Source organism: Elgaria multicarinata, chromosome 17, assembly GCF_023053635.1.
Source record: "Elgaria multicarinata webbii isolate HBS135686 ecotype San Diego chromosome 17, rElgMul1.1.pri, whole genome shotgun sequence".
Lineage (NCBI taxonomy): Eukaryota > Metazoa > Chordata > Lepidosauria > Squamata > Anguidae > Elgaria > Elgaria multicarinata.
The window spans coordinates 16,543,028-16,558,496 of record NC_086187.1 but is presented as its reverse complement, the minus strand read 5'-3'; the positions used below and the strand labels follow the sequence as shown (position 1 = coordinate 16,558,496).

The following is a 15,469-nucleotide window of genomic DNA, read 5'->3' as shown; positions in this document are numbered from 1 at the left end:
CTCCAATGCACAAATCTGAGGGGTTTTAGAGAAGAAGAAGAAGAAGAAGAAGAAGAAGAGCCATTTCTTTTAATGGTTGGCCTCCCCCGCCCTTCTTTTCGGAAAGAGGCCGGGGGCAGGTTAAAGAGACGATGGGTCCAGGCCAATTGTGGGCGCGTGTTGTATAAGCGGCTGTTGAAATGAGGGTTTGCTGTCAGTTCCCAAGTTCCTCAAATAGCAAGGGTAGAGAAGGGGAAGGTGGGAATGAAAACTGGAAATAGAAATGAGACATGCCAGTGTAGGAGGCTCTGACAGCTTCCCTCTTTCTAGGAATTCTGTGTCTCTGCCCACTGGAAAATACAAATATATTTGCTGGTGTTCCGCTTCTTAGTACGCAGCGAAATCTATTGAGCTGTTCTCTTCTGCGCATCTATAGGACAAAGGCCGAGGGTAGCCAAAGGTACCTGGCAAGAATCCTTAATCTCCTGCAGTGGCCCGGTTCACACATTACAACAAACCAGGGTTTTTCCCAACCCTGGGTTGTTGTGAACGCTGCAAGTGGGACTGGCTAAACAACCCAGGGAGGTTCTGCCCCTAGATTGTTTAGCCCAGAAGTGCAGAGCCTCTGGCCTGCGCACCTAATCCAGCCTGGGAGCAGGGGGCTAGTCCAGCCTGTGCTGTTATTTGGGGTTTCTCCAGGGAGCGGGGCTGAGGCTCCAGTCCTCTTCCCCTGGAGGAATCCCCTGTGAGGGCATCCCCCCATGCCCCTCTGCAGGGATGTGGAGGGGCTCGGGGCCATTTCTCTATGCTGGGAGAAGGGACAGTAATGTGCCTCCTTCCAGCACTAAAAAGGCGGTGATGTGTGTGTGTGTGTGTGTGAGGAGGCATCCATAGTTTAATGTGATGTGTGAACCATGAACTCTGGCTGGTCGGGAGAGAGGCCAGCCAGAGTTTGAACCCAGAGTGAAACACCGGGTTGTTAAGCCACTCCCGCTTGCAACACGAGTAATTGGGCAGCATGCAGCTGCCACGTTGGCACCAACCCAGGGCTCTGTGTGAACTGAGCCAGTGTGCATTTTAACCACCCACCCCCAAACAATTTCAATAACGAAGTTAGAGCCGCACAATGGTCTGTCCTTCCTTGTCCAAGGCAACACAGTGAGCTTCACCTCCAAGCGTGGTTTGGACCTGCGTTTCCTGCGTCCAAGGCCAGCGCACCATCAGTCCACTATACACCTACCTAGTACCCTCGATGATAATAAAATGAAGATGGGATTTTTGGTGGGTGGTGCTCATGGTCAAGTAGTCTGTGGGTTAGAAGGGAAAGAGCAGGACTCCATCAGATTGCTCTTTGCCCACAGCATCATCAGATGGATTGTAGGACCCAGCTTCCACACCTGTCCCCCAATCAACTGGAATTTCGGTCATTGCTTCTGCCGCCTTTAGCACCTGCCAGGTCCTCTTTAGTAGGGAACATCTCATAGTTACACTTTTATCGAGCTGATGTTCAGATTAGAGGCGCATGGCAATGATGAATAACTCCTGGTGGTTCTGCACAGACCTGTAGTCTGTTTGGACTTCATTCGGAGTAGAGCTTTCAGCGCAATGACTCCCTCTCTATGTTGCTTCCTGCCTTTTGATGTCAGGCAGGTTCTAACATTGGTTCGTTTCTGGTGCCTGCTGAAGACATTTAAATTTAAACAAACCTTCCCTAATTAATCAGCCGTGATTTTATTGGCAGAATCCGATTCCAAAGTTTTTAACGCTGTATTTCAGTTGTTGCTGTTATTTTCCTTTTAATGTTTCGCCGCTTTGATATTTTATTGGATAGAGAGCAGTATAAAATTTGCGTAAATGGACAAACTAATGAAAATGTGTACGGGTGGTTGTATATATTGCGGAGAGGGTCTTAGCGCGTGAGGTCATCTGCCAATATGAGGTCCGGTGGAGCAAGAAACGTTGGAACAATGGGGCATTTCAGACTGCAAGCGAATTTCTAGATGTTTAGTTTGGGAAATGAGGGTAAATTTAGTTAGGGGTTGTCCTGGACAGGCAAATTGGATTGGTGGGGAAGAGGTAATTATAAGATTATTATGAAATACAAGGGGACTGTGTCCTTTGCAATAGATGTCTGTCCTAATGGAGTAATATAAAATAATTAGGTGGTGGAATTCTTTATTACAAGTCTCACAAGTACATTGGCATGGACAAGAATGTAACTGAGGTACTGCTAACTATAAACTCCAGAATGAAAGGTTAAGGGCAAGATAATCAAGACGGGACATTATATGTTGAGATTTGTAAGCAGAATAGCTCTCAAGTTTAATTTAGTCCTAGTCTAGCAGAAAGTAGAACATCAGACTCTACGTATCGTGTTTAGTTTAGTTTTGCATTTGGTCCGGCTTGTGAAAAGCAATTTCTTTACGTTTGTCGGGTGAGGGCATCTATCCCTGCCATTGGAAGATCCAAACTGTGTGATAAGGATAAATGAAGCACATTCTATCTGTTTATTGTGCAGGTTGCTTACTCCATGCTCACCAAATCTCATCCTTTGCTTAACAGGGTGTTAGGAGCCCTTCTCCCTATCCCACCAATGCAACATATACGTTATGATGGGACAAGGGAGAGGGCTTTCTCTGCTGTGGCACCCCGACTGTGGAATGCCCTCCCCTTGGACGCTCAATTAGCGCCAACACTGATTTCATTTCGACGCCAAGTAAAAACATGGCTTTTTAGCAAAGCCTTTGATGGTGAAACTCACTGGCACATTGTTTTAACTGCTTTTACTGCTTTTAAATTATATATTGTTTTAACTTGGTTCATGGTTTAATTTGTTTTTAACTGTGCATATTTATTATTTTATACTGTATGCTTTTATCTGTACGCCGCTCTGAGATCTTAATGACATAGGGCAGGATATAAATGTTTTAAATAAATAAATAAATAAATAAATAAATAAATAAATAGGAATCGTCTGTATAATCCTTATAACATACAGGTTGGGAAGGAACTGTAGAGAATCTAAATATGTTTCTTGGTTAGAATTATTTATATCCCTGCTTTCAGGGTATAAATTCCTTCCAAGACAGCTTGGAAATGACATCTAAATGCATTAATAAACCTGCAATAACCAGTATCAAAACATAATGAGACAGCCCGGCCCTTCCCCACAGCCGTTGGCGGTAGATGGCCCTGTGTGGGGAGGAAGGAGCAGTTCCACGGGAACAGAAGGAGGTGTCTGGAGCTGCTTTTGTCTGCTGCCTCCTCCTTTCGACGCAGCCTTCACCGAACCCCTTCCAGATGTATTGTACTTCCGATCCCATCATCCACAGCCAGCATGGCTGTTGGGAGCTCCATGAACCAGCTTTGCAGGGCTTCGGAGAACGATGGGACCAGTTTCACACATCCAAGAGGTCTTCAGACATCTGTTTCTCATAGGGTGCTACCCCAGTTGTTGAGATGCCAGTCTTTGGGGCTGTTCACACAACATACTAACCCACACTCTGTGGTTGAGTGTGGCTTGTTATTGGATCATGGGTTATTTGTTAAACCATGGATTAGCAGTGGTTCCCAAAGTGGGTGGTACCGCCCCCTTGGGGGCGGTGGGATTGCATAGGGGGGCATTAAGAGGCAAGGGGGCAGCAGGGGGGCGCTCGAGGTGGTCTTTTCTGTACCAGGAGTTTTGGTTACAGAAGGAAATATTTGATCACTATCCTGCACTATGGAGGAAGCTCCTGGTTGCATTTCCAACATCATATTTGGTGGAATGTGGTTTTAGTGTGGTCTGCCTACTTCTCTCCAAGCAAAGAAATCGACTCCAGATTACTAAACGTGGTGATTTAAGACTCATGTGAAGCGACTTTAAACCAGACATTGGGAAACTGGTATCACTTCATCAAGCCTATGCATCACATTAAGAATTTACAGAATAGTGAGGTACTCTACCGTAGATATTAAATGTGATATCTAATATTCTTGCTAAATGACTACCAGACTTTGAAAAGATGATATCACTGGATCAAGTTCATCAATTATGTTTAATTGAATAAACTAAGAAAAGGTAATTGGATTTTGAATAAATATTCAATTAATTGTTACTGTTTTGAATTTTATTGTTATTATCTTCCTTAATGGGTTGTTGAAAACCACTATTTAAATAATGATTTTTATAGTGTAGGGTAGGGAGCACTGGGCATGAGTTTGTGGAACCAAGAGGGCAGTTACCTGAAAAAGTTTGGGAACCACTAGATTAGAGTGTTGTCTGAACCCAGGCGATTTCCCATAGTGTGGCTTGTTAACCATGCAGTATGGCTTGTTAATGAACAACCCAACGACAAACCATGGTTTCTCAAGGTGGCTTGTTTGACAAAACACATACTGCATGATTAACAAGCAGTACACTACCCCACGGTTCAACAAACAACCCACGGATCAACAGCAACCTACACTCAACTACTGAGTGTGGGTTAGCGTGTTGTGCAAACCCAGACACTGTGCACAAAAAGGAGATGCATTTAGCCCTGAGCTCTGACCCCCTCCCCATTATTCTCCCCCCCCAGTTGCAAAATGTTTTTAAAACGACAGATGAAAAATGCCAAAAATCTGCAGCTGAAAGCATGCATTTCATAATTTTATTCCCTCTAGCCATCAAACAACCCTAACTTCAAATGTATTTTTTACAACCTCCTGCTTTGGAGAGATGTTGAATAATAAGTACTATACGTCAGTATAGAAACTTTAAAACATTCAGAGTTTGAAGGGGGAGGAATGTAAAATATGGCCTGTTCTTTTCCTTTTCTTCAAACGCATCACAAACTGAAATGAGGTATTTAAAATCCTGTTTCAGCTTCCAGGCTGCTCTAGACCTGTAAATTTTGAAAACCATTTCTATTGTTGCTCAGTTACAAGGCTGTGTGAGTGTTATCATCAGAGCCAATGCATATGAAAAGGACAATGATCCCCCCAAAAGTTGTTTTAGTTTAGTTTCGTTTTAGTTTAGCTTTAAACTACAAGAAATAAACAGAAGAGGATAAGGAGGAGTCATAATGATGTTAGAAGTTCCAGCCATTATCTTATTAACTAGATTCATACCAGTTTTGGCAGTTGCAATTCTTTTAATTAATTTTATATTTTTGTTGCATTCCCTTTAACTGTAATCACGGAGAAAGTTGCTAATGCTCGTATAACCACCATGCCACCATTTACCTGTCACACTGAGGAGGGCCAGGATCTCTTCTCGATCATCCCAGAGTGCAGGACATGGAATCATGGACTCAAGTTACAGGAAGCCAGATTCCAGCTGGACATCAGGAAAAACTTCCTGACTGTTAGAGCGGTGTGACAATGGAACCAATGACCTAGGGTGGTGGTGGGCTCTCCCCCACTAGAGGCCTTCAAGAGGCAGCTGGACAGCCATCTGCCAGGGATGCTTTAGGATGGATTCCTGCATTAAACAGGGGGTTTCAGGCCACTTCCAACTCTACTATTCTTTTGTAAACCGCTCAGAGAGCTTTGGCTATGGGGCGGTATATAAATGTAATTAATAATAATAATAATAATAATTCTATGATTCTACTTTTAATTTTGTAATTTTCTAAAAGTAAAATTCCTATTTACAAGTTAGTCTGTGGTGATGTCTGTCTGTTTGGATTAGCAGTGGTTACCCACCAGTGTGTTTCGGACCCATTTGGCATAGGTCCTGAAGTTAAACAGGATCAAATTTACAGTAGTGGTCTCGCCGCCCTCCACTTAACTCCTCTCTGTCTTAACTGTTCCTGGGTGGCTGTCCTGTTTTTAAGATTGACTTTAAAGAAAATGGACTGCCTTTATTTATTTATTAAAACATTTATATCCCGCCGTATATCATTAAGATCTCAGAGCGACGTACAGATAAAAACCTACAGTATAAAACAATACAGTATAAAACCATGTACATTGATGGTGCTATATAAATAAATAAATAATAATAATAAATATGCACAGTTAAAAACAAATTAAACCATGATCCAAGTTAAAACAATATATAATTTAAAAGCAGTAAAAGTAGCTAAAACAATGTGCCAGTGAGTTTAACCATCAAAGGCTTTGTTAAAAAGCCATGTTTTTACTTGGTGTCGAAATGCAATCAATGTTGGTGTAAATCGGGCCTCCAAAGGGAGGGCATTCCACAGTCAGGGTGCCACCACAGAGAAAGCCCTCTCCCTTGTCCCATCATAGCGTATATGTTGCATTGGTGGGATGCGGAGAAGGGCTCCTCCAACAGATCTGAGGTCTCGGGCAGGCATATATAAGGAGAGGCACTCTCTCAAGTATCGAGGTCCCAAGCCGTTTAGGGCTTTAAACGCCATTACCAACACCTTGAATTCCGACCGGAAGCGTATAGGCAGCCAGTGCAGTTCCTTTAAGACTGGTGTTATTATATGGTCTCTGTAAGATGTACCCGTCAGCAGTCTAGCTGCTGCATTTTGCACTAGCTGCAACTTCCGCGTCGTCTTCAAGGGCAGCCCCACGTAGAGTGCATTGCAGTAGTCTAATTGGGAAGTTACCATTGCATGCACTACTGTGGCTAGGTTGTCCCTGTCCAGGAAAGGCGGTAGCTGGCGGATAGCTGCCTTTGGATTCCCTGATAGCAACGGGTGATCTAAAGTGGTTCACCAGACATTCTATCCCAGTTAGTGTAAAAGGCAAGGGAATGTTCCTGAAGTTGTGAGTGGCATGTGTTCCCTTTGTGAGTAATATGCTATTTCATAGTTTCTGATGAGTCACTCCCCTCTAAATTAGCCTTCCCCAGCCTGGCTGTCTCCAAATGTGTTGGACTACAACTCCTAGCAGTTCCCAGACAGCTAGGAGTTGTAGTCTAGCACATCTGGAGGGAAGCAGCTGGAGTAAGGCAGCTCAACAACAAACAAAAACCAATGAAAACAAGGGAAAATATTTGCAAGTATTATTGAAATCAAGTTCCCATCTTAGACCATAATGACATGAAGAGTTCTCAAAATGTTGCCATACTATACTCGTGCCTTCCATATTTTTTTCTAGCTCAGTGCAAGATGTTACACTTACGTCTGTTGAATTCCATCTTGTTAGTTTCAGCTCAGTCTTCCAGCCTGTTAAGTCCCACAATTTCCGTATTCACAAATTTGGTAGCAAATCCATATTTATTTAATCTTTTAGTGGATCAGTAGATTGTCATTTTGCATTGTTGAGCCCCATCAGCGTATCTTTTAAAGCAGAGGGTTTTTTTCTTTATCAATGTGATTTTGGGTCCCTTTCCATCACCATTCAAGCTGTTGCACAGAACAGAATGCGTACATCTAGAAATCACACCGAAGATTAGCTTAATGAATGCTCGCAAACGACTTCTCCGTTAATCTCAAGGAAGGTACACTGGGAAATGTTACCATAAGTTATATCTCCCTGTAGTTCCTTTGTGATTGCTGCTACTTATAAATGTTCCCCTACAGGGGGGTGAAATTGAGGTACAATAATGGGAAATGAGATGTTGGTTTTTCAATGGATGACTTTAATGTCCGATTGCATCTGTTGCAGAATGTATTGGAGCGGTCCCTGTTGCAGATGTTATTCAAATATATCCTCTTCCCCTTTCGAAAACATTTTGCCTAAGATGGCTTGCTACAATTAAAAAAGAAATAGTAGTAGTACTATAAAAAAAAATCATAAGGAAAAGATATTTGTCCCCATTACACATGTACATAGGCGGCATAAGTAAACTAAGAAAAACCTGAGATAAGCACAGCAAAGCACAGTGTTTGAAAGGTTTAAATACAGATTCATGTATTTCTGAATAGTTTTTGCATCTTTGTATAGGCATTTCCCATATGCTGCCATTGTTCTACCTTGTTATTTCAAGGGTTTGAAGAGACTTGGAGATACATAAGACTATAAGAAGAGCCGTGCTGGATCAGACCAAGGGTCCATCTAGTCCAGCATTCGGTTCACACAGTGACCAACCAGCTGTCGGTCAGGGACCCACAAGCAGGACATGGTGCCACAGCACCCTCCCACCCATGTTCCCCAGCAACTGGTACACACAGGCTTACCTCCTCTGACACTGAAGACAGCACACGGCCATCAGGGCTAGTAGCCATTGATAGCCTTCTCCTCCAGGAATTTATCCAACCCCCTTTTAAAGCCATCCAAATTGGTGGCCATCACCACATCTTGTGGTAGTGAATTCCACAGTTTAACCATACAATGACTTTTACTAAAGCTCACTTAAACCTGATAACTTCAGCTAAGTTAGAAGGAAGAGACAGGAACAGGCCCTATTCCGAGCGCACCTGTCTTTGCGGCTTAAAACAGGAGGGATATCTTGTACATATTATTGTACGTTGTTCTTTGTATAATGTGCTGAGGGAACAATATTTGGGTCAGATACTTGGAGAGGTACTCAGGGAGGTCTGTCTGTGAGACTGTAATCTATCTACTTGGCGGGCAAGATAGATCTCTAACTGCAAAGACTGCTTGCTTTCTATCTATAGTAATTGGTGCTGGGGGCGTGGATTCTTAAAAGGAAGATGCGGGGCCTTGTGAGGGAGATTCCGAACAGTGAGTTTATATAATTTGATAAAGGATCGTGTAAATTTTACTTGTGAATTTCAAGTTTATTTTATACGAGCTCAGATAGAGTTAATTTATGTAAATATGTTACCTTTGTATTGATATTCCATTCCATCCCCCCAGTTTACAAACAGTAGCTTCTTATCATCATCATCATCATCATCATCATCATAAAAACAACAACAACCCACAATCCCTGCCCACAGGCTTACAATCTAAAAAGACACAACACACAGGAAAAAGGGATGGGAATTGAAGATGAAGAAAAAATCAGGTCAGCATTCCATAAGTATTGAGCTCAGGACCTTCCTACACCTAAGGGTTATCCCAAGAAAATGGAGGGATCGTCCCTGCCTGCTCCTAGGATCCCCTTAGGTCATTTCGATGCACAGGAACCATCCAGGGACGATCCAGGGGAAAAAGGGAGGTGTGGAAACGGGCTCCGTCTACACAGAGGTAATCTGTGTTCATGGGATGACCGCATTGGGTTGGTTGTAAATCACAGGAGTTGCGAGATAAGCAGCGGCTAGAATCGTCGATGTATCTGTTGGGAGCCAAGGTAAACAATACTTGTTTCAGGAAGACGCAGAGGAATAGTTGAGGTCTTTCCAGGGTCAGATATAGTCCAAACAAGATCAAGGATCTGGCGGGTATGTGACTGCGTCAGAACACCAAAGACGACAATTGCTTCCAGCAAACCCCCAGCATCTACGGCTTTCCTTATATTGTGTTGCTGATGCCTGAATGAGGCCAGCTGTGTTGGACTGCAGCTACCTCCTGTGAGGGGCTCCTCCCCAAACTCTCTCAAGTTCAGCTGTTCAGCTTTCCTCCTCTATCCCAAACGGAGGCACAACAGGGTACTAGTATTATGGGAGAGGGAGGAAAATGGCTGGCTGGCCGGCCTACATCCAGTCCCAGAACCTTGAAAACAATGCAGCAGCTAGAGATAGAAACCAGGGCATGTTTCAGGGGTGGAGGTGGGTGTGTATTCATATTGACCAGAGAATGTGCATATTCACTCGGTGGTGTACACACAATTCTGTCAATATAGCATAGGAGAGCCAGTGTGGTGTAGTGGCTAAGGTGTTGGACTGGGAGTCAGGAGATCCGGGTTCTAGTCCCCACTCGGCCATGGAAACCCATTGGGTGACTTTGGGCCAGTCACAGACTCTCAGCCCAACCTACTGGGTTGGGGGAGACATGATAGCGCTCTTCAAATACTTAAAAGGTTGTCACACAGAGGAGGGCCAGGATCTCTTCTTGATCCTCCCAGAGTGCAGGACACGGAATAACGGGATCAAGTTAAAGGAAGCCAGATTCTGACTGGACATCAGGAAAAACTTTCTGACTGTTAGAGCAGTACAACAATGGAGCCAGTTACCTAGGGAGGTTGTGGGCTCTCCCACACTAGAGGCATTCAAGAAGCAGCTGGACAACCATCTGTCAGGGATGCTTTAGGGTGGATTCCTGCATTGAGCAGGGGGTTGGACTCGATGGCCTTGTAGGCCCCTTACAACTCTGCTGTTCTATGATTCTATGATTCTACCTCACAGGGTTATTGTTGTGAGGATAACATGGAGGGGAGGCGGATTATGTATGCCGCCTTGGTTTCCTTGGAGGAAAAAAGGCGGGATATAAATGTAATAAATAAATAAATAAATAAATAAATATAATAAATATAGCCTATTCTCCAGCTTGTCTTAACAATTAGACACATTCCTAAAATATTCACATAATGCAGTGGAATACGTACATTCTAAGAGGACCTTTGGAGGTTAAGCACAAAGTCTGGAAAATGTCAAACAAACAAACAAACAATACTAAAAAAAACAAAACTGCTGAGTTATACATGTGCCCTTAGGTTTGGAGAGTATTAGAGAGCCAGTGTGGTGTAGTGGCTAAAGTGTTGGACTGGGAGTTGGGAGATCCGGGTTCTAGTCCCCACTCGGCCATGGAAAGCTCACTGGGTGGCTTTGGGCCAGTCACAGACTCTCAGCCCAACCCACCTCACAGGGTTGTTGTTGTGAAGATAGCATGGAGAGGAGGAGGAGGATTATGTACGCCGCCTTGGGTTCCTTGGAGAAAAAAAGGCGGGATATAAATGCAACAATAAATAAATAATATTGATCAGGAAATGTGCACAGTTCCTTCTTCATGGACAAATGATGTGCACATTCTCTATGAACCTTAGTGAATGTGCACAATGGCGAACTGTGGCACATAGTAGCCTTTTAACTCTCATTGCTCCTAACATATATACTTCTAAGATGAGAACTTGTAGTCCATCTATAAATGGCAATCTTTTATTTTATTTTTTTAAAGGAAAGTGCAGACATTTGAAAGGGTGTTCTAAGTGCACCGGAGTACCCCTATTTTCACCTGAGAAATGCTGAATGGCTCTGTCTTCACTGCTGTTTGAAATGGGACGTCATCTGTGTTCGAACGGAAAGGCTGTGTGTTGTTTTTATTGGCATTTAAAGAGAGTTATTTGACTCTCGCTGGCTCTTAAAAGCCAATTTGTGTGGTAGGGCTAGGCTGTTATTATTATTTTAATGTGTTAAAATTCAAGCTAAGTTTAAACAGAAAAATAGCCTCGGAAATTGTATGGTTTTCCCTGCACTTTGTTCTAAGTATTGAAATTGTGTGTGCTGTCGGTGATGCAACTGTCTGTGATGCTTTGGGGGGGGGGGCATCAAGGACACGGAATAACGGGCTCATGTTAAAGGAAGCCAGATTCTGGCTGGACATCAGGAAAAACTTCCTGACTGTTAGAGCAGTGCAACAATGGAACCAGTTACCTAGGGAGGTTGTGGGCTCTCCCACACTAGAGGCCTTCAAGAGGCAGCTGGACAACCATCTGTCAGGGATGCTTTAGGGTGGATTCCTGCATTGAGCAGGGGGTTGGACTAGATGGCTTTGTAGACCCCTTCCAACTCTGCTATTCTATGATTCTATGATTCTAAGAGAAGAGAGATAATAAGAATGGTGTGTGTAAAATGGTACCCACAATGGTACCCACAATGGTACCCACGCCCCACTTCATCTATTTATTTCTCTTATTTGTAACCTGCATTTCTACCAAGATAAATGATACTCAAGGCAGCTTACAATCATGCAACTCTTCCACTGTCCCCTTCCTCGCATCCCACAGGGTCATGGAGGGTTAGGCCTTGAAAGGAGATAAATTGAACCAGAGGTGGGCAGACCTCGCCTTTACCAGATCAACATATTTTTTTTACCTTTTCGGTGGTGGCCCCCTGACTGTGGAATGTTCTTCCCAGCAAGGCCTGCGTGCTGCCGACATGGTTATCTTTTTGGTTCCAGGTTAAGACTTTCCGTTGTTCCCAGGCACGCGATGGCCCTGTGGTGGGCTTTTTAATGCATCAGTTGAATTGTTTGGTTCTTATTAACATGTTAGTTGTTTACGGGATCAGAGCATCATAATGGAAATGGTTTTTAGCTGTTTTCAATTGTGTATGGTTTATTCTTGTTGAATGCCACCTTGAGTCTTTTTTTAAAGAGGAAGGTGACTAAGGGCACACTCCGGTCTTGGAGGTGGCTGAGTACCCAATGCAATGCAGCCGGAGGATGGAGGCCTGCGTTTTGGCTGGATGGGCGATTTTGCCCGTCTAGCGGAGGCGGCAGGGACGGGGAGGGAAGGAGGCCAGGGCATGCATAGGAAGCTATGTAAGGTAGTTTCCCCAGTCTCTTCCCTCCCCTGCCCCCAGGACCGCCCCATTTTCTAAGTGTGGAGATGTAGCTGGCACAGAGAGAACCGAGCTGGCTACGATGGGGGAGGGGAGCTCAGTTTCTGCCCTCCTACATCAGAGTGCTGGTTCCGCCTTCAGACTGCAGAAACGAAAAAAATCCCTTGTCTCCCAGACGCTGCCTAGAGGACCTAGGATCGCTCCCTAAGAAATCCAATTAAAGAAGAAGAAGATGATGATGATGATGATGAGAAAAACCCCAGAACTGTTGTTTTTAAATGGATAATGTTGTTTTTATGTTTTTAATAGTTTTAAATTTTGTATACTTTTAAATGTTCACTGTTTTTAACTTTTGTAAACCTCCCAGAGAGCTTCGGCTATGGGGTGGTATATAAATGTAAGAAATAAATAAAATAAATTAGAACTATAAGATTCAACAATCAAAGTCAGGTGCAAAAGACATACAATTAGAATGAGAAAACAGGATTCCTCCTATAATTTCCGAGCCTGGGAAACTGCCCAGGCTCGGAAATCCACCGTTTGCTGGCAGGTACGTGGCTAGTTCTGGTTTTCAGAACCAGAACTGAACTGAACAGGGCTCATAGTCCTTTCATACAAGTGTCCACTCCTGGTTGCTCCTCCACACTCTCCATTTCAGCAGCCTAATTTTGAAGAGTGTGTGTGTGCCATCGTCTTGTTCTCGATGTCTTTAAACAATTAGCAGTTGGGAAACCCTAGGCGATCTACCGGTAGGTCCCGATTTACCTTCTGCCACAACTGTCAATACTCTAAGGAAGATTGCGCTCTTACCCACTGCATTAGTACCAACCACAATGATGTAAATGTCTCCTCCGAAGATTAGATGCTTCATGAATAATTCCTCCAGCTCTCTAACCCGAAATTCCTCTAAGTAAAACCATCAGCAAGCTTGATGGCTGAGATAATGGGGGAATAATTACAGCAGACGATCCTGGATTTTAAAGGACACAGCTTTAAAGGTCAGCTGGTACTAGAGTTACTGGCGTCTGGAATGTGACAATGCTTACTTTGAAGTGTATTACGCATGCGGAATACATGGCTGGTACATTTTTTTTTTAAAGCATTGCATATAATTCTTTTAAAAATTGGGAGGACAATTAAACCTAATCACATATGCTGTGAAACAGAATGGGGTCCTTGCTTCTTTGGTTACTGTGGCTGGAATTTGTCATAGGAGTTAATCAGATGTTTGATCCTAGCGGAATATTTTGTTATTTAGTTGCCTTAAAAAAATTATTATTATTATTATTATTATTATTATTATTATTATTATTATTATTATTATTATTTCCCTGCCTTTATCCCAGTACTGAGGTGGGGGGGGAAGCCACCCACTTCTACAGTGGCTAGCAACATGCACCAAACCTCAGCTTATCGAGAGAGTTAACTTTTTCAAATCCCGTCCACACATTGCTGAAATGTCTTCAGTCATTTTCAGTGGTCGCTTTCTGATTTTAAACGATAAAAGCAGCAAAAATCGAGCTAAAAGCGTTAAGTGCTAAAACAGTCCGCGTCGCTCAGGAGGCCGTGATTTCCCACAATGCCGATTGGAAATGGCCCTTAAAGCCCAAGACTCACCCCAGTTTTTAGCACAAAGTTTATTCTAGGGTGACCCTATGAAAAGGAGGACAGGGCTCTTGTATCCAGGGCCGGTGCTACCATAGAGGCCGCTCAGGCGGCCGCCTAGAGCGCCAAGCTAAGAGGGGCGCTGGGCGCAGCGCAGCACTCACACGCGTTGGCTGTGAGCCAGCCCGGCCCGAGGTTTCAGCTGGGCCTGGGTGGGCGAGATGGCGCCCCGCGCTCGCCCAGCCGAAGCGAAGCCAGGGATGCTGGGGTGTGGGTGGGGCGGCTCCACGTTTGGACTTCCGGAAGGTGCCCGGAAGAGGGAGAGAGAGAGAGAGAGAGAGAGAGAGTATGGGTGAATGGGGTGCATGGGGTCTTTGAGTGAATGCATGTGTTCATGCGTGTGTTTGTTTGGAGTGAGTGATTTTGCACGCGTGTGTGAGTTGGGGGGGTGATTTGGAGGTGATATCCCTATTAAATAATGCATTTTAGACCCATAGACATTCCTTTCCAATTTGTTTGCTATAATTGGCATGACGTATTTCTTGCACTTTAAAATAAATTTAGCAGTTTCAAGTTTTGTGCTTCTTATTTTTTCCAGGAAACATCTGTTCTTAAAAATCAAAGTTGGCATTTTTTTGGGGTGGTGGTGGTGAAATTAGCTCACCTTGCCTAGGGCGCAAAATAGTCTGGCACCGGCTTTAACAGTTGTGTAGAAAAGGGCATTTCAGCAGGTGTCATTTGCACGCAACCCCATGAGGGAGGGAGAAAACAAGCCAAAGGCAGGGGCTGAACCAAGGATAACCTTGTCTTGAGCAGACAACTGTAAAAACCTTTTTGAATAGCCCTGAAAAAGAACGTTTTTTATCCGAAACGCATAGGCTACCTTCATTAAATCCTTTTCTATACAAATAATATTTTGCAAGATTATCTTTGGTTCCACCCCTGCCTTCGGCTTGTCGTTTGCATGCATGCAGCACCTGGTGAAATGCCCTCTTCATCACAACAGTTAAAAAGCTGCAGGCACTATAGTAGAGTGACCAGATACAAAAGAGGGCAAGGCTCCTGCAGCTTTAACTGTTGTGATGAAGAGGGCATTTCACCAGGTGCTGCATGCATGCAAATGACACCTGCTGAAATTCCCTTTTCTGCACAACTGTTAAAGATACAGGAGCCCTGTCCTCCTTTCCATATGGTCACCCTAGTTTAGCCTTCCTACTGCCACAGGCCCTGGACTGGCTGGTTTTAAATAGCAGTCTGGGCCACGCTTCTGGAGAAGTTTGACACCGTTTGCTGGAAGGTAGGTGGCTAGTCCCACAGGTAGGGTGATGTGCATTTGATTCCAAGCCTGTTCAAAAGCATTGTAAGGAGGAGGTTGTCCGTATAAGCTGCCTTGGGTTCCTGGCAGGGGGTGGGAAGCGGGTTATAAATGATGATGACGACGACAATTATATTTCTTTATTTATTTATTACATTTATATACCGCCCCACAGCCAAAGCTCTCTGGGCAGTTCACAAAGGTTAAGAAGTAAACGTTAAAAAGTACACAAAATTTAAAAACCATCAGAAACATAAAAACAACAGTATAAAAACATCAGTAT

At 43.8% G+C, this 15,469-nt stretch overlaps 1 protein-coding gene across 3 annotated transcripts in view; it reads left to right on the top strand.

Annotated features, from left to right (window-relative positions):
* SNX29 (sorting nexin 29) overlaps positions 1 to 15,469 on the top strand; it is a 235,980-nt gene that overhangs the window by 138,014 nt on the left and 82,497 nt on the right. The window lies entirely within an intron of this gene.